At 42.2% G+C, this 26,508-nt stretch overlaps 1 long non-coding RNA gene across 1 annotated transcript in view; it reads left to right on the forward strand.

Annotated features, from left to right (window-relative positions):
• Positions 1-26,307, forward strand: part of LOC120988852 — a 131,446-nt gene extending 105,139 nt beyond the window's left edge. The window contains exon 3 of the long non-coding RNA XR_005776194.1: positions 26,199-26,307. This is a non-coding gene — a long non-coding RNA (uncharacterized LOC120988852). The remainder of the gene's footprint in view (positions 1-26,198) is intronic.
• The last annotated feature ends 201 nt before the right edge of the window (positions 26,308-26,508 follow it).

Genomic DNA, 26,508 nt, shown 5'->3' on the forward strand with positions numbered 1-26,508 from the left:
GAGCGGATCCGTTCAGACTTTACATTGTAAGTCAATGGGGGACGGATCCGCTTGAAGATTGAGCCATATGGTGTCATCTTCAAGCGGATCCGTCCCCATTGACTTACATTATAAGTCTGGACGGATCCGCTCGCCTCCGCACGGCCAGGCGGACACCCGAACGCTGCAAGCAGCGTTCAGGTGTCCGCTCACTGAGCGGAGCGGAGGCTGAGCGCTGGCAGGCGGATGCATTCTCAGTGGATCCGCCTCCATAGAGAATGCATCAGGGCCGGGCGGCTGCGTTCAGGACCGCTCGTGAGCCCCTTCAAACGGTGCGCACGAGCGGACACCCGAACGCAGGTGTGAAAGTAGCCTTAGATGGTGGATTTGATTCGTAGTTGCATACAATTTGTGCAATAAAATTAGTTGCGTAGCAAGTACAAAACAGCTTAAAGCTAAGTTTACATCAGCGTTGTGTTTTTTGCATTTCTGTTCCATCAAAGGAACAGAAACAGTAAAAAACTGATCCATTTTGATTTGAGCATTAGTTTTGCTCAGTTTGCATCAATGTGTGTCAGTTCCACCAGGTTTCAGTTATTTTCGACGGGAGAAAAAGTACAACAGACAGAACTTTTACTTCCATCAAAAATAAATGAAACCTTGTGGAACTGACACATGTTGATGCAAACTGAGCACAGTTCTTTGCTCAAAATAACCAGTTCAAACAAATGGAGCTTAAAATTGTTAAAAAAAAAAAAATATTCACATTTTTACAGAAACCAAAAAACAGATTTGACCTCAGCTGTTGGCCTCATACATTTTTGCAGTCCGCAACTTGTGGATCTGCAAAACATGGATGCCAGCCATGTGCATTCCGCATTTTACAGATCGCTAAGTCCTTCCCTCTGCTAGAACTGCCTATTCATGTCCGCAAAATAGAGCAGCGGGGCAGTGGAATGGATGTGCGGATGTGGACAGCAGTTAGTCCGCATCCGGCCTGAGGCCTTAAAGTGGTTATGCACCTTTAGGGAGGTTTTGGCAACCCCCCCCCCCTTCCCTCCCACCTTCAAAGAGTCTCCCAGCACTGCCTCGTGGCTGCATACATACATACTGTAGGACATATTCATTGGTACAGTTCATTGTATTTAGGCACCGTATACCATTTATATAGATACCATTTCACATTATTTGGGTATATTATAACATTATTTGGTCACTGTATAACATATTTTTGGAGTTTGGTACATTTGAGTTCTAAATGGTTTATTGTTTGGGAACAGTGTTACTGTATTGTGACTAGTGTTGAGCGAATAGAATTGAAAAGTATTGACTTTGATCCGAATTTAATTAAAAATTCGGTTAGCTATGAAGTTGAATTTCCTGGCGCTTTGTGGTAACGACTAACGGATTAATGTTTCCTGAAATGGTGGTAAAACCATGTCAGAAAAACGTGATGACACGGTGATATGGTAACATCATCACATCAGAGCGCGTGAGATTAGGTGCGTTTCTTTAATCAAGATGGCCACGAGCAAATGGATGAGGTGAGTATGCTATTTTTTTTAACCCATGATTAACCCCTGAAAGGCCTCAATTTTACTGTCAGATGGCATGATCAGCGTTGAACGTAGGGGTTCAATGACTGAGGGGCGGAGCGATCGCTGTTCCTCATCATTGCGTCCGCTACATAGAATGGAATGCAATTCGTGACAAAGTAATTTGTCATGAATCGAATTTCTTTGTGAACTTTGGCGAAGCAACCGAATCGAATTTTAGATAACTTCGCTCATCTCGAATTGTGACACTAACTGTTTTGCCAACCCCTACTTAAGTGTATATTTAGCATTTCACTGCAAAACATTAATATGAAAACTACTAATTTAGTGAAAAAATATAGGAAAAGCCACACTGCATGAACTAGCTGTGGCTTCACAGCTAAGCTTGCTAAATCTTCTTCACGCAGGTTTTTTTGTTGCGAATAGGGATGCGCGAATGTTTCATCCGAATGTTTCATCATCAATTAGCATAAAACTTTGTTAGAATACTGTACAGAGCAAGTGCTCCGTACAGTATTAGAATGTATTGGCTCCGATGAGCTGAAGTTATTAGTTCGCGAAGTCTCGCTGGACTTCGGGTAATCACTTCAGAAATTAATTTCTACTGTTAAAAACCTTTTACCGAGCTCAGTTTTGGTTACAAGTGGTGCCTTAGAACCGAACCCAAGTTCGATAAAAGGTTTTTAACAAGTAGAAAGTAGAAATTGATTTATGAAGTTATTAACTGAATCTCGCGAGACTTTGCTAAGTAATAACTTTGGCTCATTGGAGCCAATACAATACATTGGAGCCAATACGCTTGCTCCGTACAGTATTCTAACAAAGTTTTATGCGAATCGACTTCGGATGAAACATCCTAGTTGAGACATATAAAAAACTGTTTAAAAAACACCTGCCTTGTTAAGTTTTTTGAGGTTTCTGCCAAAACCCATGGAATTTGAAGGTGGTGTCTCTGTTAACTTGCAATTAATTTGCCCATTGACCAACGCAGATGCACTTGGTTGTGCCCACCATGTAGAAATCCACCTTTATGGTGTTTGTCGTTTACTTTCCATGGACTTTTAAAGATATATTTAGAACATCTAATAAATAACCCTACAGCATGCTTCTTTTTGATATGAATAATACTGAGACCCAAAATGCAGTTTTTCACTGCATTTTAAGGTTTAAGAGAGAGAGAAAAAAAATCTATTTATTTGGGGAGTGGGGCAATAAAATACATTTTCACACAGAGAGCTATAAAAGCAAAGGTAGGCCTTGTAGACATCCATTCGGACTTACCAAATGTAAGCACTGGAAAAAATGTTTGCAGCAGAAAGCCAGTTATATTGCATTAAAAAATATGTCCCATTGTACATTTGTTTTTATAATATTCACAGATTTTAGTTTTTTTAAGCAGATGTCAATTATTTGACTATGGTTTGTTAAGAAAAGCCTTACATGTGTGTAGAAAGAAACAATGTGTGCTCGTGTTATAATCTGGATAAAGTGTGAATGGGAGGCATAGCTAAGCCTTTGTCTCTCCCCCAAGTATATGTGAGCGCTTTTTACCTTGTCTGCATGAATAAAATCTATTTGAGTTTTTCTAAGGCAAATACATGTTTCTTTTTTTCCTCCTCATATGAAGCCCACTCAGTGGAATATTTTATTTTTAAGTATGATTGATAGGTAAGAAAGTTTTGAAATATTTTTTTCCATCTGCCTTCAGAAGGAGTTGCTTAAGTCATCAGAGTGGCGCACACACAAAAATGTGTAAAAAGCTAGAAAATTATAGGTGTTTCATAAAAAACACAGAAGCCCTTTGTCTTTTTTGAAGAAGCAAAATTGCTTTTTTTCCTTATTTTTTTTTTTTCTATACAGTAATTTCCTTAAGAAAAAAAAAACACAACTTACTTGAAATTGCATAGGGGGACTTAACAATACCCCAGTGGTAATCACTAACAAGTCTCATTTTGGACTGAATTTGACAGCGAGATTTGATTGCCTTTCTATAATCAGACTGAAATCTATGTTCCTGGGAGAATAAATGATTTTTCGGGAGGGGGTGAAGAGAGGAGAGAGGCTTGTTAGTTGTTATTATCCAAGGGATGGCTACACCCCTCAGCAACTCTGAAATAAAACGCTTTAAACAAAAATGTGGATAGAATTAACCCTGTGATTGCCAAGGAAACAAATGCCCATATTGATAGATGCTACATTCTGTTCTCAGGTTATACTGATAATAATTAGTTCTGAGGTCATTGAAAATTCAGGGACACAAGTGCATTTATTTGATTAAATGCAAGGTACAATTAGCATATATACAGCAGTCACCAGAGTATCTTGAGCTTATGTTATGGAGATTCAAACTCATTTGTCCCATGGAGTGTCAATCAACATTGTCTATCTATCATAATAACTTTTCTGAACTGTTTTCCATTCCAAGACTATAATGCAGGGATGGCCACCCTGAGGCTCTCCAGGTGTTTCAAAACTACAACTCCCTGCATGCCCAGACTGCCTACAGCTATCAGCCTACAGCAAGGCATGGTGGGAGTTGCAGTTTTACAACAGCTGCAGAGCCACAGATTGGCCATGCCTGCTATAATGCATCAGAGACGCTGCTCAACAGTGTCTGAATAGGGTTCTTTGGGCTCACCAGGGAATTCTGAGGACCCAACGTCCGTATATACATTACACATACTCATCTAATTTTACTCACAATTAAAAATTGTTTTATCATTGTAGACCCAAGACATGGCATCAGTAAGGTCAAATAGGTTATGTGTGAATTAATTCATAAGAAAAAGAACTAAGAAGAAAGTGAGTTGCTCCAAATAGGGTTGTTTTCTTCTAGACTTTTGGGATCCATTAATTTATTAGCACCTGGGGCCTCTGGAATTTCTTCTGGTGCTCTGGCAAGCCAATCTCACTGTGGTCCTACAATTTCAAAGTGGAGGCGAGCCTGACAGAGAAGCACCAGGTACATTTTTATTACTTTTCCTTTAAAAATCTACACAGATGACTCAGAATCAACTTTTCACCTTTTAAAAATTGTCTTCGAAATTTTTTTATGTCTCTGTTTTCCCATCTCATTTTATGGTAAAATATTGGTTTGAGCAGGGGATGCATTTTAAGCTGTTTTATTTCAAGTTAGGAGGAAACATGCTATGGCAGATCCCTGAATAAATTGGATCCGAATCAAAAGTGCTCCAATTGCCATGAAAAGTTGTGGAGGACATTCTGGAGTCTTCTAGAATTGTATGCAACTCTTTTCAAGCTCTTTAACACCAAGCCAACATTAGTAATCTTTACATGACAGCAGCGACATATACAGCTATAGGTAAATGCATTGCCGCTGGTGGTAACAAAAAGTTTTTTAAATGTTCAGAATTTTTTTTCGATTTTTGGCACCAATTGTCTGCTGGTGTGTATATAATCCACCTGGGTTCATCTTCCACCATTTTGGGAACTTCATCCGAACCAAATTGCTAAAAATCTTTGGAAAATTCTGGTTGAATTTTATTAATTTAGAATCGCTTTGCTCATCTCTACTTCCAACTCCTATCAAGTGTGAGGCGGTGACAGGAGTCATCTATGAGGGGAGATATGTGTCACCCAGAATGTTGCAGGAAGCATTCTAAAGCGGCTTGCTTACCAGGAATGTGCCACCAAGGTGTCCGGCCTTGGTGGAGTAAAAGCCCTAGTCTAGGTGTCCAATAAGTTAGCTGGTGGACACAGAAAATAGATAGATTATGCTACCAGATATCCTGAGGCAATTCCACTGCACCATACATCGGCTAAGCTTATATCCAAAGAATTAATGGGCATGTTTTCTCGGGTAGGGATACCTAAGGAGATCTTGACAGACCAGGGGACTCCCTTCATGTCGAAGGTCATGAAGGAGCTCTGCCGGTTGTTAAATGTTAAACACTTACACACGTCTGTTTACCATCCCCAAACAGACGGACTTGTGGAAAGGTTTAACAAAACTTTAAAGACCATGCTCAAGAAAGCCGTGTCCAAAGATGGGAAGGACTGGGATCTTTTACTGCCATATGTATTATTCGCCGTGAGAGAAGTGCCCCAGGCCTCCACTGGGTTCTTGCCCTTTGAGCTATTGTATGGCAGACATCCAGGGGGTTGCTTGACGTAGCTAAAGAAGCATGGGAGCAACAGCCCACCCCACAGAAGAGTGTTATCAAACACATAGAGAAAATGCAAGAAAGAATAGGGATAGTTCTGCCGATTGTCCAGGAGCATATGGAGGCGGCACAACTGGCTCAGAACCGGGTATACAACCGGGCCGCCCAGGTATGGACTTTTAACCCGGGCGACTGGGTACTGGTACTTGTGCCCACGGTCGACAGTAAATTCCTTGCTAGGTGGCAGAAACCCTACGAAGTGATGGAGAAAGTAGGACCAGTGAACTACAAGGTATACCAGCCGGGTCGGTGAAAGCCAGAGCAGGTATACCATGTTAACTTACTAAAGCCCTGGAGAGATAGAAAGAGTATGTTTGGGGACCGCCCACTCTCTGTCTTGACTGCAGGGAAGGCTCTGGTGCCACCAGTGATCCCGGAGAAAGCCTCCTCTGCGGTGAAGATAGCAGATGGCCTGTCTACTAAACAGGTTCAGGAGGTCAGAGAGTTTGTGAGTCGGAATAGGGAGGTATTCTCCGAACTTCCTGGACGCACCTCCATAGTCCGACATGACATTGTCACCGAGCCCTAGGTCAAAGTTCGCTTAAAGCCATATTGGGTGCCTGAGGCTCGGCGACAAGCCATCTCTGAGAAGTGAAGTCGATGTTGCGACTAGGGGTCATTGACGAGTCTCGGAGTGAGTGGGCTAGTCCAATAGTCCTTATACCAAAACCAGACGGAACGTTACGATTCTGTAATGACTTCCGGGGGCTCAATGAAGTATCAAGTTTGACTCCTACCCCATGCCTCGGGTCGATGACGGTTAGGGCAAGCATGATACTTTTCGGTCTTGGACCTCACAAAAGGTACTGGCAGGTGCCCTTAATGGAGGCTGCAAAGGAGAAAACTGCCTTTGTTACCCCGAAGGGCTGTTTCAGTATAAGGTGTTGCCCTTTGGCTTACATGGAGCTCCGGCCACCTTCCAACGGTTAATGGATATCATCCTCCAGCCCCATCGTCAGTATGCTTCGGCCTATCTCGATAATATTGTAGTGTTTAGCACGGACTGGGAGTGTCACTTACCCAAGGTGCAGGCTGTGGTAGACTCTCTCCGGAAAGCGGGGTTGACCGCCAACCCAAAGAAATCTACAATAGGGTTGGAAGAAGCTCGGTACCTGGGGTATGTAATTGGACGGGGAGTCATTAAACCAGGTAAATAAAATAGAAGCCATACAGAACTGGCCCAGACCCCTTACGACGAGGCAGGTAAAAGCTTTTTTAGGGTTAGTGGGATATTACTGGAGGTTTATTCCCAATTTTGCCACGTTGTCTTCTCCATTAACAGACCTCCTGAAACGACGGAAGTCTGTGATGGTCCGCTGGAATGTTCAGGCAGAGGAGGCCTTCAGGTCACTAAAGTCGGTGTTGTGTGGGACCTCGGTTCTAGTTACACCCAACTTCAATAAAGAGTTTATTGTACAGACAGACGCTTCTGAAGTAGGTCTAGGTGCTGTACTTTCTCAGGAGGAGGAGCATCCGCAAACTAACGCCAGCCGAATCGAGGTATAATGTAGTGGAGAGGGAGTGTCTCGCCATTAAATGGGCACTTAAATCGCTATGCTATTATATGCTGGGGAGGACATTCCGCCTAGTGACCGATCATTCACCTATCACGTGGATGAGTCAGGAGAAGGAGAGGAATGCTTGGGTCACCAGATGGTTCCTCTCCATGCCAAATTTTAAGTTTACAGTGGAACACAGGTCGGGGACGCTGCAGGGGAATGCGGATGCCCTGTCCAGAGTCCACATGTATGGCATGTGTTCACCCCCACAGGTTTGAACAAAGGTATGTGAGGTGGTGACAGGAGTCGTCTATGAGGGGAGATATGTGTCACCCAGAATGTTGCAGGAAGCATTCTAAAGCGGCTTGCTTACCAGGAATGTGCCACCAAGGTGTCCGGCCTTGGTGGAGTAAAAGCCCTAGTCTAGGTGTCCACTAAGTTAGCTAGTGGACACAGAAAATAGATAGTGTAGCTGGTTCAGCTAGTTCAGGGCGGGCTTTTACTGGGAACAGGCAATGTGTTGGGTGGGTGCCTGTTCCCCAGGTTCCAGTCTGGGACTTGAGGCATGCTCATGTCCAGGGATCCTATTTAATCCTGCTGCTGGATCTTAGGTGTGTCTCAGTCAGGAGGAAAGGCAGACAGTGTGAAGTAACACTGTCAGAGCGTGCTACGACTGCTTGACCCGGCTGCAATCCGGATGTACTGGCTGTACTTTTGAAAAAGCCTAAATAAAGAGGACTTTGGTTGAATGTTTTGGTGTTCCTGCCTCTGTACACTGGTCAAGTGAGTACGGTTCCCCACACAAGATATATGCATAGATCTGCATACCCTCAAATCCATATATTTTCTTAAAGTACACACCTAGCATATTGTGAAAATAACCATAACATTTACATTTATGGTCATAATGATTTGTAAAACTTGTTGTTTGTGGACATAAGACAAATACTACTTAATAAGAGTTGAAGAATTGCAGATTTTATACATGTTACCTTTATCTGTTTCTATATGCACGTTTTAACACATGATACAGATGTCACAACCAGAGAACATGTAGCTTATTTTAAAAGGAAAGAGGATGAAGAAAAGTTCCTGTATATAACTGGGGTCACTTGAGGGTCAGATGACAGTGGCAGACTATGATCTTTTTTTTGGTGTCTCTTGTAGCTTTTACCCCCCCCCCCCCCCCCCCCCCCCCCCAAAAAAAAATAACACAGATCTAGGAAATATAACTTTCCATACTGCTCTGTTCCCTGATTTCATAGTGCAGTTCCCCAAATATTGCACCCAGAATAATCACATCATGGTATCATTTGAAAGCTAAAAGCTATAGCCTTTATTTTCTTGCCATGACAAGCAATTACATTCATGACTATGTCCTTCAAAGTGCACTCCCGAGATGTCTGTTTTAGTAAATAGTTGCATTCCCCATAAAATTTTATTCCTTATAGAAATGTATGAATAAGTAGACAACTAGATGTTACCATTCCCTGATCCATAGGGTATGTCCTCATTCTGTCTGCATTTGTATGTGACATTGGACCATCAATGAACTGTTTGCCACTGTGTTTGCTTCCTGTAAATTTGTCCTACAGGTTCGAATTCTATAACTGACTTTTGTATTAGGATTACTACATTTTATATTATCATTGGAGATGAAGGAGTAGATTCTAAAATTTGGAAATTCCACATACATTTTTCAAAAAGTTCTGATTCTAATTCTAACTAATCAGAATTGTATCTTATTGGGAGAATTGAGATGAGAGAGAGAGAAAGAGAGACAGATTTTCCAGGCTTTCTGAGCACTTTCAATTTGGGTTAAATTTATTCAGACCTGAATTGGCAGCCGATTCTGCCGAATTAGACCAGAATTTAATTAAAAAATTATCATTACTCTCTAATTAACATGCTAGTTTCAAACTATAAAAGAAAATGGTCATAATATGCATCAAAACTAGGTAGTGACTTAAAGGTCCGAGTTACAAATTAAAACTTCACCAGTCAAAAATTGCCATAATAAAATAAATTCTCACCTATTTCATCCTGGTGGGATTCAAATTTTTAACAACAGGTTCCCTACTCGACGCGGACAAACGGTGTCATGACATATGTTTACATATACATACACTATATATATGCAACACACATACGCAAAAATACACCATACACTGTACATGGTACACATACATAAATACACCATATATACACTACACACACATACCACCCAACTTTTAAAAAGCCTAAAGAGCAAAACTATGGAATGGAAGCACTCATCTCCAGCTGCCACTGTAATTATAACAACCGGATCTGGAGAACCTGAGGGAACTGGCTGAATCCCATGCCTGCCTGTATACTCCATGTCACCATTGCAGCCAATCACTTGCCTCAGCAGTTTTGTGCCATATACCAATAAGGCCAGTGATTAGTTCAGGGTATTGGTAAGTCATCACTGCAGTCAAGAAGGGGACATTAACCCCTTCAGGACCCTGGGATTTTCCATTTTTGCTTTTAAGTTTTTCACTCCTCGCCTTTCCATAGTCCTTTTTTATTTTTCCATTCACATAGCCATATGAGGGCTTATTTTTTGCTGGCAAGTTGTACTTTCTAATGGCACCATTTATGGTTGCATACCATGTAGTAGAAAGCGGATTTAAAAAAAAAAATGGGGGTAGAATTGGGAAAAATGCAATTCTTATAAAGGTTTTTATATTTATTTTTTACACTGTACACTATGCGGTAAAATTGACCCATTACCTTCATTCTCCACGTCAGTACGGTTACAGCGATACCACACTTGTATAATTTTTCTTGCATTTTAATACAGAAATTTGTTTTAAACCTTTGAGGAAAAAAAAAAAATTTAGAACCATATTCTGACCCCTATTACAAGAAAATTTAGACTGGCATATTCTTATTCATAGTCATATGTGCATATCCATAAAGCAAACATAATTAATAAAAATATAATGGCTGCACACACATATAAGCAGTAAAGCTGAGAAATGGGGATCATTCTAAATTCAAATGGTATTATACCTACTATAAATGGATCAATGGAAGCTCTTAGCGCACATTTTGATCAAACTTGTGTCGGGCCCATCTACCAAGCGTCAAGGTGGCTTCCGCAGACGGGTCCCTATCACTAATATACCGTCTCTCTTGGACTTATCCAAGTCCACATTATCAGGGCAGTGAAGGAACTAGCTACATTTGTACTTGTGATAGGGACCCGTCTGCGGAAGCCACCTTGACGCTTGGTAGATGGGCCCAACACAAGTTTGATCAAAATGTGTGCTAAGAGCTTCCATTGATCCATTTATAGTAGGTATAATACCATTTGAATTTAGAATGATCCCCATTTCTCAGCTTTACTGCTTATATGTGTGTGCAGCCATTATTTTTTTATTAATTTTGTTTGCTTTATGGATATGCACCTATGACTATGAATAAGAATATGCCAGTCTAAATTTTCTTGTAATATTTATTTGAGGGTAGCGCCTCTTTTAGACGAAGCACACGCCCATCTGCCTGGGGCTTCTGAGCAAAGTACAAATGTAGCTGGTTCCTTCACTGCCCTGATAATGTGGATTTGGATAAGTCCAAGAGAGGCGGTATATTAGTTATAGGGACCCATCTGCGGAAGATACCTTGACGCTTGGTATATGGGCCCGACACAAGTTTGATCAAAATGTGCGCTTTTTGCACACAGCGATGTCCATGATGTTTAGTTTGCAATCATTAGATTGCTTATTGTGTTCATTGATGGCTAAATAGCCATCATTGAACACTTAATTTGGAATATAACAACATGTTTAGAGAACGGACGTCCGCCGTACATATACGGCGGAGGTCCTTAAGGGGTTAAGAATGCAGTGACAGGGAAGATCAGAGTGATGCTGGAAGGAGCACCGGGTGAAATAAGTAAGTATATGGTTTTTTTTTTTATGACAATTCCTACCTCAGGGACATTTTTGTTTTATAAGGCTATTTTCACAATGGTGTTAAAGAGATCCAGCAGACTGTTCCAGAGTCAGCTCTCTGGATCATTGCCATACACTGCTTGAATGCTCTTTGGCCTAATTCACTATAATGGTGACTGGTGAAGATCCAGCCACAACCTGGCAAATATGTTGAGAATTGGCCGGACAAAAAACACTGTGCGCATAGTTACTGGGGCTGGTGAGCATCAGGTAGCATCTGGCATTGCCTGATCCATAGAGATTCGACAGGCTGTTCCCTGCCAGAATAGCCTGACGGATCTCTTTAACGCTAGTGTGAAACTAGCCTAACTCCACCAACCCACCTCTAATATGGACAACCTAACGTTCTTCCAAAGAAAAACTGATCTCAGACCATCAGAAGCAACAGAACCCAGAGGCAGCCAGCCTCATTCTAGAGAAAATTAAGAATTACAAGATGTCCACTGTAATCAGTGGGGCATCATTGGTATGTGACAGATACTGTTTATGCTGTAATACAGAATGTCATTTAATATATATCTATAGTTACCATAATCATCTACCAAACTGTGCAAATTGTATCAAACTGTTCATGTTTTGTATTCACTCTTATTCAGAATACATCATCATATAATTTTCATCTTTAAAAAAAAAAATATGCAAAAAAATAACATTGACTTTCTTGATGGAAGTAGGGATTCTATTTATCTGAACTGTCTGTGACATAGACCATGAAGTGAACCAGAAAAATCTCAAACCTCTCACAACTCCAGCTGTGAAAATCAGGTCTGCAGTATTTTAGCTCAGTTCAACTGTCACATAGATGAGTCTGTGGGAATCTGAAATTATCTAAAGAACTACAATCCCTGGACAAAAAAAAAAATATGTTTCTCATTACACAATCAGTCACTGCTTACATTAAATATCTTCTGACTTCCAATAAAACGTAGGCAGGTGCCTACATTATCTATGAGTTTCCATACCACCATGATAAAAAGGAGATGGATTTAAGTGTATCATTATGAATATACAAGTGGTCCCTCAAGTTACAATATTAATTGGTTCCGGGACTACCATTGTAAGTTGAAACCGTTGTAACTTGAGTCCATAACTCTATGGAAAACTAGTAATTGGTTCCAAAGCCCCTAAATGTCATCCCAAAACAAAAAGTTTGCAGTTTGAAGAAAAATAAGCAGATAACCAAGATGGATAAAGCAACCTCCTTGCGTAAAACAGTCAGGAATAGATGATGGAAGCTGTAAACCACTTTCTATGGTGAGGGAAGGAGCTTCTTCATGGTATTGCATAGTACAATACCCAGAATTTTTTTTACTGAAGTGTCCAAAAAAGCAGCTCATTCTGGCACAGACAGGGGGTAGTACAGGACATGTAGTACCTCAGAGACATTACTAGACAACCAATACAGATGCTTTACTAGTGAAATGGCCATGTTAATTGGTTGGATCTGAGTCTGAGGCATTGTATGTTGAGTTTAGTTTCAGCTTACAATGGCCCAGGAATGAACACTATAAGTTGAAAATATTGTATCCTGAGGCTATTGTATCTTGGGGGACCACTGTACCATGAAAACAGGAACCCTGGATAAATCTGACATATCCTTACAAAAAGATCTTACTTAAGCTTTAGATTTTGAACATGGGGTTTTAATCTAGTTGTAAATGGTATTACATATGTTATAAATAAAAATAGTAATTATAACCTTACTATAATATAACTATTTGCATGCAGGTAAACATGCATTGATATCTATTACCTGCTGAGGAACGCTAGGGGCTATTTATCAAAACTGGTTCAAATGAAAAGTGCAGGAGTTGTGTCACGGAACGGAAGAGCATGCACAGCCCTGAGCTCAACCCCCACCTCTGTCCCTTCCTACTTGCACGGTCCACCCTAGGCGACGGTGTAAAACTGGACGACGTTCCCTAAACTGAGTACGTGCTGGGCCTTAAATGGAACAATCAAACTGGAGAAAATAATAATCAGGCAGGCACGGAGGGGTAAATACACAAACAATGCAAATATAAGCAGCGGTCAAAATACAGGACGAAAGATACAAATAAAAGAGTAAGCAAGGTCAAAATAAGCGGAGGTCAGTACCAGGAGGTCACGACAGTACAAGGGAATAACCAAATGACAACAAACACGAGCCGAGGTCCGAATACCAGGAGGTCACGTCAATTCAGAGTCAACAGCAGAAGCGGGGTCAAGTAAACAGAGCCGAAGTCAAGGTACGATGCAAACCAATACAGAGAACTTGGTAAATGAAAAGACCTTTTTCACAGGCAACCTGTGGCCAGCAGGCTGCCTGTTTAAATAGTCCTGGCTGGTAAGTCACATGACGTGGCCGGCGTCACATGACTCACAGCAGCACAGAGACCAAACAGCATGAGAAAATATTCCAAGTCACCCTCAGGAGTGTTAAAGGCTGTCTTCCACTCGTCTCCCTCCCTAATACGAATCAAGTTGTAAGCTCCTCTTAAATTAAGCTTAGAAAACCAACAAGCCCCAAGCACCTGATTGAACAAGTCTGGAATCAACGGTAAGGAATATTGATTCTTAACAGTGATTTTGTTTATTTCCATATAATCGATACAGTCAGTGGCGTACCGCCAATATAGGCAGACCACGCAGCTGCTATGGGGCCCGTGGCAGGGGGGGGCCCGGAGTGCATGGAAGGCCCCGCCCCCTACATTTGCAGACTCAGTTTATATATCATGATCGGGATTCCTATCCGGCATTGCCATAGGCCCACAGCAGGATTGTCTTGTGTTCTGTTGACTCCCGGGCCCTGCTTCCCCTCTGCTCAGGGCCCCCTCCCTCATTGTGTACACAACTCACTCTGATGTTCCTCCCTGCGTGACCCAGCCAGTGACATCCAGCATAGACCTTTCGCTTCTGTCTGCTGGGCACTACACTGGCCAATCATCATTTAGCAATACAAAGCTCCTGCTGCTGATTGGTTAGTGCATCGCTCGAAGCAGGCAGAACTGTGCAGGTGGGCGCAGGCGGCAGTTGTATACCGCGCTCACACGCTGCCTGCCTCAGGCAGCCACCCATTGGACCGGAGAAGAGAACGGACTCCAACAGCGCTGCCCCCAAAATTGCAGAATGAATATGGACCCATGCATATGGTCGTGTGATTGAGCCCTAAGCATCAGCAGCAAAGAGATTCAATGTGGAATAGCCCAAGGGTGGGTGGAGTTAGGGGGGCCCAAATCAGATTCTTGCTATGGGGCCCAATGATTTCTATGTACGCCCCTGCATACAGGGTCTCAAATCTCCATCCTTTTTTTCCACAAAAAATAACCCTTTTTCCACAAAAAAGAACCCTGCCCCCATGGGTGACACAGAGGGTCTGATATGACCTTTGATCAAACTTTCCTTGATATACTCCTTCATAGAAATCCGCTCTGGACAGGATAGATTATAAATACGGCCTTTAGGAAATTTAGACCCTGCAACGATATCAATAGCACAATCATAAGATCTGTGGGAGGCAGACTTTCATTATCAGATGTGGAAAAAACATCAACGAAATCATAAATGTACGGAGGGAGAGTTTTGGACTCAATCGTGATTCCAGCTTGAACAAGCGGTAGACAATCAGAAAAACATTTAGGACCCCATTTCTCAATTTCGCCCGTAGCCCAATTAATAACAGGGTTATGAAGTTGGAGCCATGGCATGCCCAAAACCATCTCCACCAGTAAATTCTCTAAAATAAGAAAAGAACAAATCTCTGCGTGACAAGCCCCCACAGTCAAGGTAATCTCAGGAGTACAAAACTTAACCATCCCACCCACCAAAGGAGTAGAGTCAATGGCAATAATGTGGATAGGACTAGGGAGAGCCAACATAGGTATTGCCATAGAGATAATAAACTTATAATCAACAAAATTAGAGGCAGAACTTGAATCAATAAAGGCTTTCCCAAAACCCTTATTTGAGCCCAAAGAGATTGTCACTGGTACCAATAATTTTTTCCTTACCACCTCTGGAAGTACCTTATTCTTTAACCCCCTGAGGACACAGCCTTATTTCACCTTAAGGACCAGGCCATTTTTTGCAAATCTGACCAGTGTCACTTTATGTCGTGATAACTTTAAAACGCTTTTACTTAGCCAGGCCATTCTGAGACTGTTTTTTCGTCACATATTGTACTTCATGACACTGGTAAAATTGAGTCAAAAAAATTCATTTTTATTTATAAAAAAAATACTAAATTTACAAAAATTTGGGAAAAATTAGCAAATTTCTAACTTTCAATTTCTCTACTTCTACAATACATAGTAATAACTCCAAAAATAGTTATTAATTTACATACCCCATATGTCTACTTCATGTTTGGATCATTTTCGGAATGATATTTAATTTTTTGGGGATGTTACAAGGCTTAGAAGTTTAGAAGCAAATCTTGAAATATTTCAGAGATTTTCAAAAACCCAATTTTTAGGGATCAGTTCAGGTCTGAAGTCACTTTGCGAGGCTTACATAATAGAAACCACCCAAAAATGACCCCATTCTATAAACTACACCCCTCAAGGTCTTCAAAACTGATTTTACAAACTTTGTTAACCCTTTAGGTGTTCCACAAGAATTAATGAAAAATAGAGATACAATTTAAAAATGTCACTTTTTTGGCAGATTTTCCATTTTAATAGTTTTTTTCCAGTTACAAAGCAAGGGTTAACCGCCCAAAAAACTCAATATTTATGGCCCTGATTCTGTAGTGTACAGAAACACCCCATATGTGGTCGTAAACCGCTGTATGGACACACGGCAGGGCGCAGAAGGAAAGGAATGCCATACGGTTTTTGGACGGCAGGTTTTGCTGGACTGGCTTTTTTGACACCATGTCCCATTTGAAGCCCCCCTGATGCACCCCTAGAGTAGAAACTCCATAAAAGTGACCCCATCTAAGAAACTAAACCCCTCAAGGTATTCAAAACAGATTTTACAAACGTCGTTAACCCTTTAGGTGTTCCACAAGAGTTATTGGCAAATGGAGATAAAATTTCTGAATTTTAATTTTTGGCCAAATTTTCCATTTTAATCCATTTTTTCAGTAACAAAGCAAGGGTTAACAGCCAAACAAAACTCAATATTTATGGACCTGATTCTGTAGTTTACAGAAACACCCCATATGTGGTCGTAAACTACTGTACGAGCACACGGCAGGGCGCAGAAGGAAAGGAATGCCATACGGTTTTTGGAAGGCAGATTTTGCTGGACTGTTTCTTTTGACACCATGTCTCACTTGAAGCCCCCCTGATGCAACCCTAGAGTAGAAACTCAATAAAAGTGACCCCATCTAAGAAACTACACCCCTCAAGGTATTCATAACAGATATTACAAACGTCGTTAACCCTTTAGGTGTTCCACAAGAGTTATTGGCAAATGGAGATGAAATTTCAGAATTTCAATTTTTTGGCAAATTTTCCATTTTAATCCATTTTTCCCAGCAACAAAGCAAGGGTTAACAGCCAAACCAAACTCAATATTTATGGCCCTGTTTCTGTAGTTTACAGAAACACACCATATGTGGTCGTAAACTACTGTACGGGCACACGGTAGGGCGCAGAAGGAAAGGAATGCCATACGGTTTTTGGAAGGCAGATTTTGCTGGACTGTTTTTTTTGACACCATGTCCCATTTGAAGCCCCCCTGATCCACCCCTAGAGTAGAAACTCCACAAAAGTGACCCCATTTTAGAAACTACAGGATAGGGTGGCAGTATTGTTGGTACTAGTTTAGGGTACATATGATTTTTGGTTGCTCTATATTACACTTTTTGTGAGGAAGGGTAACAAGAAATACCTGTTTTGGCACCGTTTTTATTTTTTGTTATTTACAACATTCATCTGACAGGTTAGATCATGGGATATTTTTATAGACCAGGTTGTCACGGATGCGGCGATACCTAATATGTATACTTTTTTTTTATTTATGTAAGTTTTACACAATGATTTATTTTTTTAAACAAAAAAAAGTGTTTCCATAGTCTGAGAGCCATAATTTTTTCAGTTTTTGGGAGATTACCTTGGGTAGGGTATGATTTTTGTGGGATGAGATGACGGTTTTATTGGCACTATTTTAGGGTGCGTGTGACTTTTTGATCGCTTGCTATTACACTTTTTGTGATGTAAGGTGACAAAAAATTTAGCACAGTTTTTATTTTTTATTTTTTACGGTGTTCATCTGAGGGGTTAGGTCATGTGATATTTTTATAGAGCCGGTCGATACGGACACGGCGATAACTAATATGTATACTTTTTTTATTTATGTAAGTCTTACACAATAATATCATTTTTGAAACAAAAAAAAAATCATGTTTTAGTGTCTCTATATTCTGAGAGCCATAGTTTTTTAAGTTTTTGGGTGATTTTCTTAGGTACGGTCTCATTTTTTGTGGGATGAGATGACGGTTTGATTGGCATTATTTTGGGGTGCATATGACTTTTTGATCGCTTGCTATCACACTTTTTGTGATGTAAGGTGACAAAAAATGGTTTATTTAGCACAGTTTTTATTTTTTATTTTTTACGGTGTTCATCTGAGGGTTAGGTCATGTGATATGTTTATAGAGCCGGTCGATACGGACACGGCAATACCTAATATGTATACTTTAATTTTTTTCCTATTTTTACCAAATTTTTTTTACTTTATTTGGGGAAAATTAATTTTTTGTTTATTTTTACTTCAAACTTTTAATTTTTGGGGGGGGAAACTTTATTTTTGCAACTTTTTTTTTTCACTTTATTTTTTGTCCCGCTTTGGGACTTGAACTTTTGGGGGTCTAATCCTTTACAATGCATTTCAATACTTCTGTATTGGAATGCATTGGCTGTATGAGTAATACTGTGTGTATTACTCATACAGCTTCCGGCCTGTGAGATCCAGGGGGCTGGATCTCACAGGCTCATCACCGGAAGGCAGCGTGATTCCTTCCTTAGGCATCGCGCTGCCTTCCATGCCATCGGGTCCCCCCTACAGCCGCATGGGGACCCGATGGCACCGCCGATCGCCGCCGCTAACCGCAGATAAAGCCGCAAACCGCAGGTCTGAATTGACCTGCGGTTTGCGGCGATCGCGGACACGGGGGGGTCACGGGACCCCCCACGCAGTTAGCCAAGGTGCCTGCTCAATGATTTGAGCAGGCACCTTGTTCCGATCACCGCCCGCCGGGCGGCGGTGATCGGAAATACACAGGACGCACCCGTACGCCCTGTGTCCTTAAGTACCAGGAAATCTGGGCGTACCGGTACGCCCTGTGTCCTGAAGAGGCTAAGACATCCAGTTAAGGTGACCCTCCGGGAGGAGAAACCTTGGGGCATTGTCATACCCAATGGTCGGAGTCGCCACAGTAGAGAGTTGGTCTCTCCTAGTCATTCCAAGTTGCATGGGCTCCTCCAGAGGGGTTTCCGCCCTGAATACTATAGGAAAGGAGTCTGGTTTGGTCATAGCCTGTGGAAAGAACAGATGCTCCCGCTGACATTCCCTAATGCATCTGTCCAGTCTCACAGCTAGAGTCATAGTTTGTTCTAAAGTGTCAGGACAGGGGTAGTTAACTAACATGTCCTTAAGACTTTCGGAGAGTCCTGACCTAAACTGACATTTCAGAGCCGGCTCATTTCAGCCTGAGGGAACGCACCACTTCCGAAATTGAGTACAATACTCCTCTACTGGTTGGTTCCCCTGAATGAGGGGGCTACGTCCCTGTCCCTCTCCTTGCGCAGGGTGTCGGCGGTGCTGCGAAGTAAGTGCACGTTGCCGGCCTTTCGTTACAAGTTGCTCATAGCAACCAGTCATATCCAGTTGCAATTTTTTTGTGGTCTTTTTAAATGATAGATATTACCTGATTGGATGCTATAGACAGGGCTGGCCTTAGGTGTTCAGGCACCCTGTGCGAGCTAATCTTGTGGCGCCCCCCCCCCCCCCCCCCCCCCGTTTCACCTAAACATACACAAAGAGGAAAATAATCTTTGTAACAGACAGTTTCCCAGACAGTGACAGTGCCACTTTAATAGTATAATCCACAAAGTCAGTTTATGTATTGTAGAAACAAGAGCAATGTTGTCAGTACACTATATTTAACCATTTTACAACACTAAGCATGTATAGCCTCTCTCTCCTTTCTTCAACCCACGTCTAATATGCCGCCTTCACCCCCTTCATCAAAACCCTTGGCCACTTCTTCAATAAAACCCCTGCCCCCTTCATCAGACCCTGGCCCCCCTTCATCAGATACTGCCTCTATTCATCAGACCCTGTCCCCTTCATCAATCCCCAGGGTGCACCCCTTCATGAATCCCCAGGCTGCACCCCTTCATCAACCCTTTGCACCCCTTACTCAGACCCCTGCTCCCCTTAATCATACCCTGTCACCCATACCCAGTCACCTGCCCCCCTTAATCGTACCCAGTGTCACCCAGAGCAAGTCCCCTGCCCCCTTCATCATACCCTGTCACCCTTACCCAGTCCCCTGCCCTTCTTAATCATACCCAGTGTCACCCATAGCCAGTCTCCTGCCCCCCTTAATCATACCCTGTCACTTTTGCCCAGTCCCCTGCCCCCCTTAATCTTACCCAGTATCACCCAGAGCCAGTCCTCTGCACCCCTTAATCATACCCTGTCACCCTTACCCAGTCCCCTGCCCCCCTTAATCATGCCCAGTGTCTGTCACCCACCTTATATGGGTATGATTAAGGGGGCAGGGGACTGGATAAGGGTGACACTGGGTGTGATTAAGGGGCAGGGGACTGGCTTTGGTTGACACTGGGTATGATTAAGAAGGGCAGGGGACTGGGAAAAGGTGACAGGGTATAATTAAGGGGGACAGGGGACTGGCTCTGGGTGACACTGGGTATGACATACCCAGTGTCAACCAAAGCCAGTCCCCTGCCCCTTAATCATACCCAGGTTCACCCTTAGGCCTTATCCAGTCCCCTGCCCCCTTAATCATACCCAGTGACTGTCACCCACCTTATCCAGATCCAGTCCCCTGCCCCCTTAATCATACCGCAGTATATGTCACCCTTATCCAGTAGTCCCCTGCCCGGCTGCCCCCCTTAATTAGACCCTGCCCCCAGGCCCCATTTAATGAAAGTCTTAAAGATATTTGGTTAAAAAAAAAAATAATGAACAGCCAGGTAGGTACTCACTGACACTGTCTTCTGCGACTGCTCCCTCCCCCCTGTCTGCAGAGGCGCACCGCCGGTCCGGCCGCAGTCACACATTGAGCGGCGGATCCATCCGCGGTTAGTCTCTGTGAAGGCGCAGGCCGCAGCACTTGGACGCTGCGCCTGCGCCACTAAGCTCCTCCTCCACGCTCCGGAACCAGCGGCTCAGCCTCAGCTCGCCACTCGCCAGGCCCAGGCTCGCCTAGTCGCCTTGCCGCTAACACAATCTCGGGTCGGGCCGGCCGGCTGGCTGCTGTAGCCTGTGTAAGAGAGTAGAGAATGACCAACTGCGAGCTGTGTTGGCAGCCGGGCGCCCCTGTTGCCATGGCGCCTTGTGCGGCTGCACAGCTCGCACACCCCAAAGGCCGGCCCTGACTATAGACAACTACTTTTCAGTAGCAAAGGAACTTTGAGATACCTCCTTTCTACTAATGGCTATATCTCAGGCTATATAGTAGGTCTTGATTCAAAGCTAACAATCTAAGCTTTAGGAAAAGACTAGGATTGAGATATAAATCTTAGAAATCAAATTGAGAGTGAGATCTGCAGGTAAACCTAGGTAGTATACAGCCTAAGATATTCTAGGGTGAGCAGAACCCTCCTCATCTGGCCAATGGAGGAGGAGAGTTCAGAGCCAGTAGTAGTGGAAGTCTTGGCAGGTTGCAGGGACAGGAGGAGAGGTATAGATCCTCATGTTCTTGTCTAAACTGTACATGACCCAGGGAGAGGGATAAGGCTGGGTTCATAGTGGCATTTTTATTTCCATGGTTCTGCTCCATTATAGGAGCAGGACAATGAAAATAATAGAGGCAGTTTTTCCATAAAATGATGGAAACAAACAGCACCTGATGGACCCAATTGACTATAATGTGATGTGCTTTCGGTTAGAAAACCCAGCATTTTACCTGACAAAAAGGTGCTGCATATCCCCCCCCCTTTCCTTCCTTTATCCTACTTCCCCCCTTTTTATATATATTTTATTTGTGCTTCACTCTAATGTTGTGATTTACTCTTTGTCTCTGATTTGTAAATCAAGAGGAAAAGCTGTCTTATAATGTATAAGATGTCATTATAGTTTTCATTGACTCTGTAAAGATATTTACTACATTTATGTACTTATGAGACAAAAATGAACAATAAAAATTGTTTGAATCCAAAAAGGTGCTGCATGCTATGCTATTTTGCCCCATATTTTTGTGAAATCTTATTTTTTAAGGGATAAAATTCTGCAGTAAGTTTTTTACCATCCAATATAATGGAAACATAAAGAAAATTAGTTTTATATATATTTTTTAACATTAAAGTAAATGAATGATAGAAACATATGTATTATTGGCAATCCATATTGCAGCAGTAGTCCTGTCTATGTAAATAAAAATGCATTTTAACATCTATCTATCTATCAATCTATCTTGATTTATATGGAGTGGGTGTCACAGTAAAGCTTTGTTACAGGTGAAGAAATGCCTAGCTACAGCACTGGGTCTGTTCATATGCGTCTATATGCAATACTTTATTCCCACTTGGTAAATGATGTTGACATGTATAGGAATAATAATTCTGGGATTGTATTATTTGCCCTACACATCCATATTTAATAGACTGTAAACAGCCTTTAGTTTGAAGATAAGCTATCCCCAAATACCGCCCAATTGTCCCAATTGCAGCTTAAGTACATTCACACTTCATAGTGTTTCTTTATTTCTTGAAAAATGAATTCACTTGAAAAGGAGTTCTGAAAAAAATGCTTTCACTTTTTATTCAGTTCATTTCAATAGTAATAATCCCAGAGCAGAAAACTCTTTTAAGACAGCAAAGCCCTGCATGACATTTCATTGTGGAGCTCCCTGCCTGCGAATACTTAACACAATGCAAATGGTTATTGCAGCAGCTGAAATAAAAAAAAAATTAAAGGCAACCCATGTTGAAAGTAAATACATTCAGAACTCGAGTGGCGGTAGAAATATTACCTAGTGCAATTAGGCCTGACCTTTCAAGACTTTTTATCCATTTAAAGGTGCAGGCCCTCCAGCAGGGTTGTAAAGCTCAGAGTAGCAGCAGTTTGCTGTGTGCATGAGCTTTGGAGAATTCACTCCTCAGTCAAGGAAGACATGTATGTAAGGGGGGATGAACCTAGGGTAAACCTTACGTGTCCCCTTACAAAGCAATGTTATTTAAAATATGCTGATTGATGCTTTTTGTGTACAAGGTATTGTATTCTGCATTGGTGTTGCACCCCACAGTCCAGGAACCTGACTTCTGCTTTGGGTAACAGTTGGCAAACCGTTATCATCCGTGGTGTCACCATATCCTGTTTAAAAGGGTTCTGTGGATAAGGTGCCAACAACCCGAATTAAAAAAAATATATATCCTCCTGTCTGCAATCCTGCCCTTCCTGCACCACTTTCCTATTCCTGTCTGGCTTGGTGTCACTGCCAGCTCTGTGAGAAGATCTGGCAGACGTTCTTCTCTACCTGTTGTATGATGTTCTTTGTTTTGGTTTCACTTTCTCATCTCCTTTCCTTCTCCCAGCTGTCATCTATTTGCACTGATTGTCTTTATATTCCCTCCCATACTGCCTCACTTTGCGGTTTATACTTCTTCCTGGATTGTGTTCACTGCTGGAGGCTGCTTCTCCTGATTCCTCAGATAAGTCTGTTTCCTTTATTTGTGTTTCTTGCTAGCTTAATCGTAGGTGACCCTGACTCCGTCCGTATTAAGTGTAGGGAGCCGGTGGTCGTGTCCCCTCACTATTATAGGGTTTTCAGGTGTCACATAGTATAAGGTACGAGGACATGCAATCGTCTACCATAAAGATCTTTGCATGGGCATAGCAGTCAGGGAGAGCTCTAGGGGTTTTATAGGGCTCACCTATATGCTCCTTAGTTTGGCATCAAGCCAGTCGGATGTTTATTTATAAGTTCCAGCTTTCTGCAACACCATCCGTGACATTATTGCATGGCATTCCTTCAGACATAGTTTCTGATAGGGGCACGCAATTTGTTTGCAGATTCTGGAAGGCCTTCTGTTCTCGCTTGGGGGTTCGGTTGTCGTTCTCTTCTGCTTTTCACCCGGAGTCGAATGGTCAGACCAAATGCGTCAATCAGAATCTGGAGACATATCTGCGCTGTTTTGTGGCGGAGAATCAGGAGGATTGGTGTTCTTTTTTGTCCCTTGCTGAGTTTGCTTTAAATAACCGTCGCCAGGAGTCCTCTGATAAGTCACCATTTTTTGGTGCATATGGGTTTCATCCGCAGTTTGGGACATTCTCTGGAGAGGGGTCTTCTGGTTTACCTGATGAGCAGAGATTTTTCTCGTCTTTGTCATTTATTTGGCAAAAGATTCAGGGTAATCTGAAGAGGATGAGTGAGAGATATAAGCGTGTGGCGGATAAGAGACGTGTGCCTGGTCTGGACCTGAATGTGGGGGATCTGGTGTGGTTGTCTACAAAGAATATCAAACTGAAGGTTCCCTCCTGGAAGTTGGGTCCTAGGTTTATTGGGCCTTACAATATCTTGTCCGTCATCAATCCCGTTGCCTTCAGTCTTGATCTTCCTCAGACTTGGAAGATCCATAATGTTTTTCACAGGTCCCTATTAAAACCTTATGTCAAACCCACTGTACCCTTCTCTTTGCCTCCTCCTCCGATTGTTGTTGATGGTAATCTTGAATTCCAGGTCTCTAGGATTGTGGATTCTCGCATTATCCGCGGTTCTCTCCAGTACCTCGTTCATTGGGAGGGTTATGGTCCTGAGGAGAGAATGTGGGTCCCAGTGGCGGACATTAAGGCCACTCGTCTCATCAGGGCTTTCCATAGGTCTCATCCTGAGAAGGTGGGCTCTGAGTGTCCGTAGTCCACCCGTAGAGGGAGGGGTACTGTCACCGCCAGCTCTGTGAGAAGATCTGGCAGACGTTCTTCTCTACCTGTTGTATGATGTTCTTTGTTTTGGTGTCACTTTCTTATCTCCTTTGCTTCTCCCAGCTGTCATATATTTGCACTGATTGTCTCTCTTTATATTCCCTCCCATACTGCCTCACTTTGCGGTTTATACTTCTTCCTGGATTGTGTTCACTGCTGGAGGCTGCTTCTCCTGATTCCTCAGATAAGTCTGTTTCCTTTATTTGTGTTTCTTGCTGGCTTGATTGTAGGTGACCCTGACTCCGTCCGTATTAAGTGCAGGGAGCCGGTGGTCGTATCCTCTCACTATTAAAGGGTTTTCAGGTGTCACATAGTATAAGGTACGAGGGCATGCAATCGTCTACCATAAAGATCTTTGCATGGCATAGCAGTCAGGGAGAGCTCTAAGGGTTTTATAGGGCTCACCCATATGATCCTTAGTTTGGGATCAAGCCAGTCGGATGTTTATTTATAAGTTCCAGCTTTCTGCAACACCATCCGTGACACTTGGTCCAATAACTACTGCAGTCAATCACTGGCCTTAGTGGTCACATCTGCTCATGTGCTAGAACAGCACATCACTAGCAGCCAGGGGAATCCAATGTTACAGTCAGAGCCAGGTCTAATAACCAGGAAGGACTAAGTATCAGAATGGCAGGCAAATGGGTAGTAAGACATTCCAGGGTAAAATCCATGTCTAAATGGCAAAGGTTAATCTGTAGAAGTCAGGTCAGAGAATGAGAAGTCAAAACAGCAATCAAGTACACTGGAATGAAGAGTCAATAATTGGCATTGGCTGAACAGAGGAGCAGATTCAAATAGAGCCAAGTTCCTCTGGTTGGCTGGAACCTCTGAGCATTATTTGCCTGCCCAGTCTGCCAGTGTCACAAATGTCCTAAGCGGCAGCTGCAGATGGGTAGGATTGTTACAGCCATATGGTGGTCATGGAATGCATTCTAGCAAGTGCAAGCTTTGCAAATGCAAGCTTTGGTGAATGTCTCTACCTCCACAGTTGTGGGTAGTGAGGAGGAATTCCCTGAGAAAAGTTGCAGCCTAGTTGTCATGATCACTTTCAGGGGGCAAGCACCATTGTATACTGAGGCTAGTAGAACCTCATGAGATAGGTTTAGGTGGGAACAAGCTGTTTTAGGGTGTAGCACTTACTTCGGGCAATAGCTGTCAATCATCATAGGTGCAACCTCATCTCCTGAGTAACTAATGGTGTGATGCACTGTCTTATGAGCCTGGCAACAATACTTCTATATTCATGACTGAGTTAAAATTTAAGTTCTGCAACTGTTCATCTATCCAAGTGTAACCAAAAGTGTGTGTCTATTAAGCTGACTGTGACTGAAGTGACTGTAGCCATAAACTTCGTCTGTGTATTCAGGTATTTAATTGGGTTCAGAGAAGATATACAATGAATGTGATTTTATTAATCTGATTCCATGTTCTTGTTAAATTTGCAAGCAACCTGTATTAGCAAGGACAAATTCAGACTAGCAATTTAAGGGAAACATGTCACCAAAATTTTTATCTGCCAGTTTAAACCAGATAGTGACGCATATCTTTTTTTATCTAATCAGTTTTTATTTTCTGATTATAGATTTTTTTTAAATTCTATTTCCTGAACATGATTATGGGGGCGGCCATCTTGTCTGAGCTGTTCTTAACAGAATTTAGAAGGCATCAAGAAAATTACTTTACAGCAGTCCCATGGGCCATAGACTTAATGGTCTGGAGGGGATCTCATTGACTTCTATGGGAGAGTTTTCTAGGCATGCTCTGTGACCTGTGCAGAGGTCATTAGATAAGATTTGATAATCACCTGATTTCATCACGTCTTATCTATACAGAGAGGTGATATCTCCTTATCACTACAGGCAGGATTAAAATAATATATAACTGCAGTAAAGAGATCAGTACAGACCAAGAAATGGCGCCGATTATTAGGCTTAATTGCCAATGCAAAAACTGCAGGATTTTATGGTTTTTGTTTATGATGTTGACTAGAAAAATGAAAAATATCATCAAAAATTATTAAAAAATATGTTAAACATAGGTCATTGTCATTGTCATGTAATTTACAAATGCTTTGCTGTGTAATTTGACCATGACTCAAGAAAGGAGTTTACTGAAGTAATGTTGTTGAGCTTTAAGCCTTATTTGCACGTCAGTGTTCAGTCAGGGATTTCCATCAGTGATTTTGAGCCAAAACCAGGTGCGGCTCTTA

Source organism: Bufo bufo, chromosome 2 (assembly GCF_905171765.1).
Source record: "Bufo bufo chromosome 2, aBufBuf1.1, whole genome shotgun sequence".
NCBI classification, from domain to species: domain Eukaryota; kingdom Metazoa; phylum Chordata; class Amphibia; order Anura; family Bufonidae; genus Bufo; species Bufo bufo.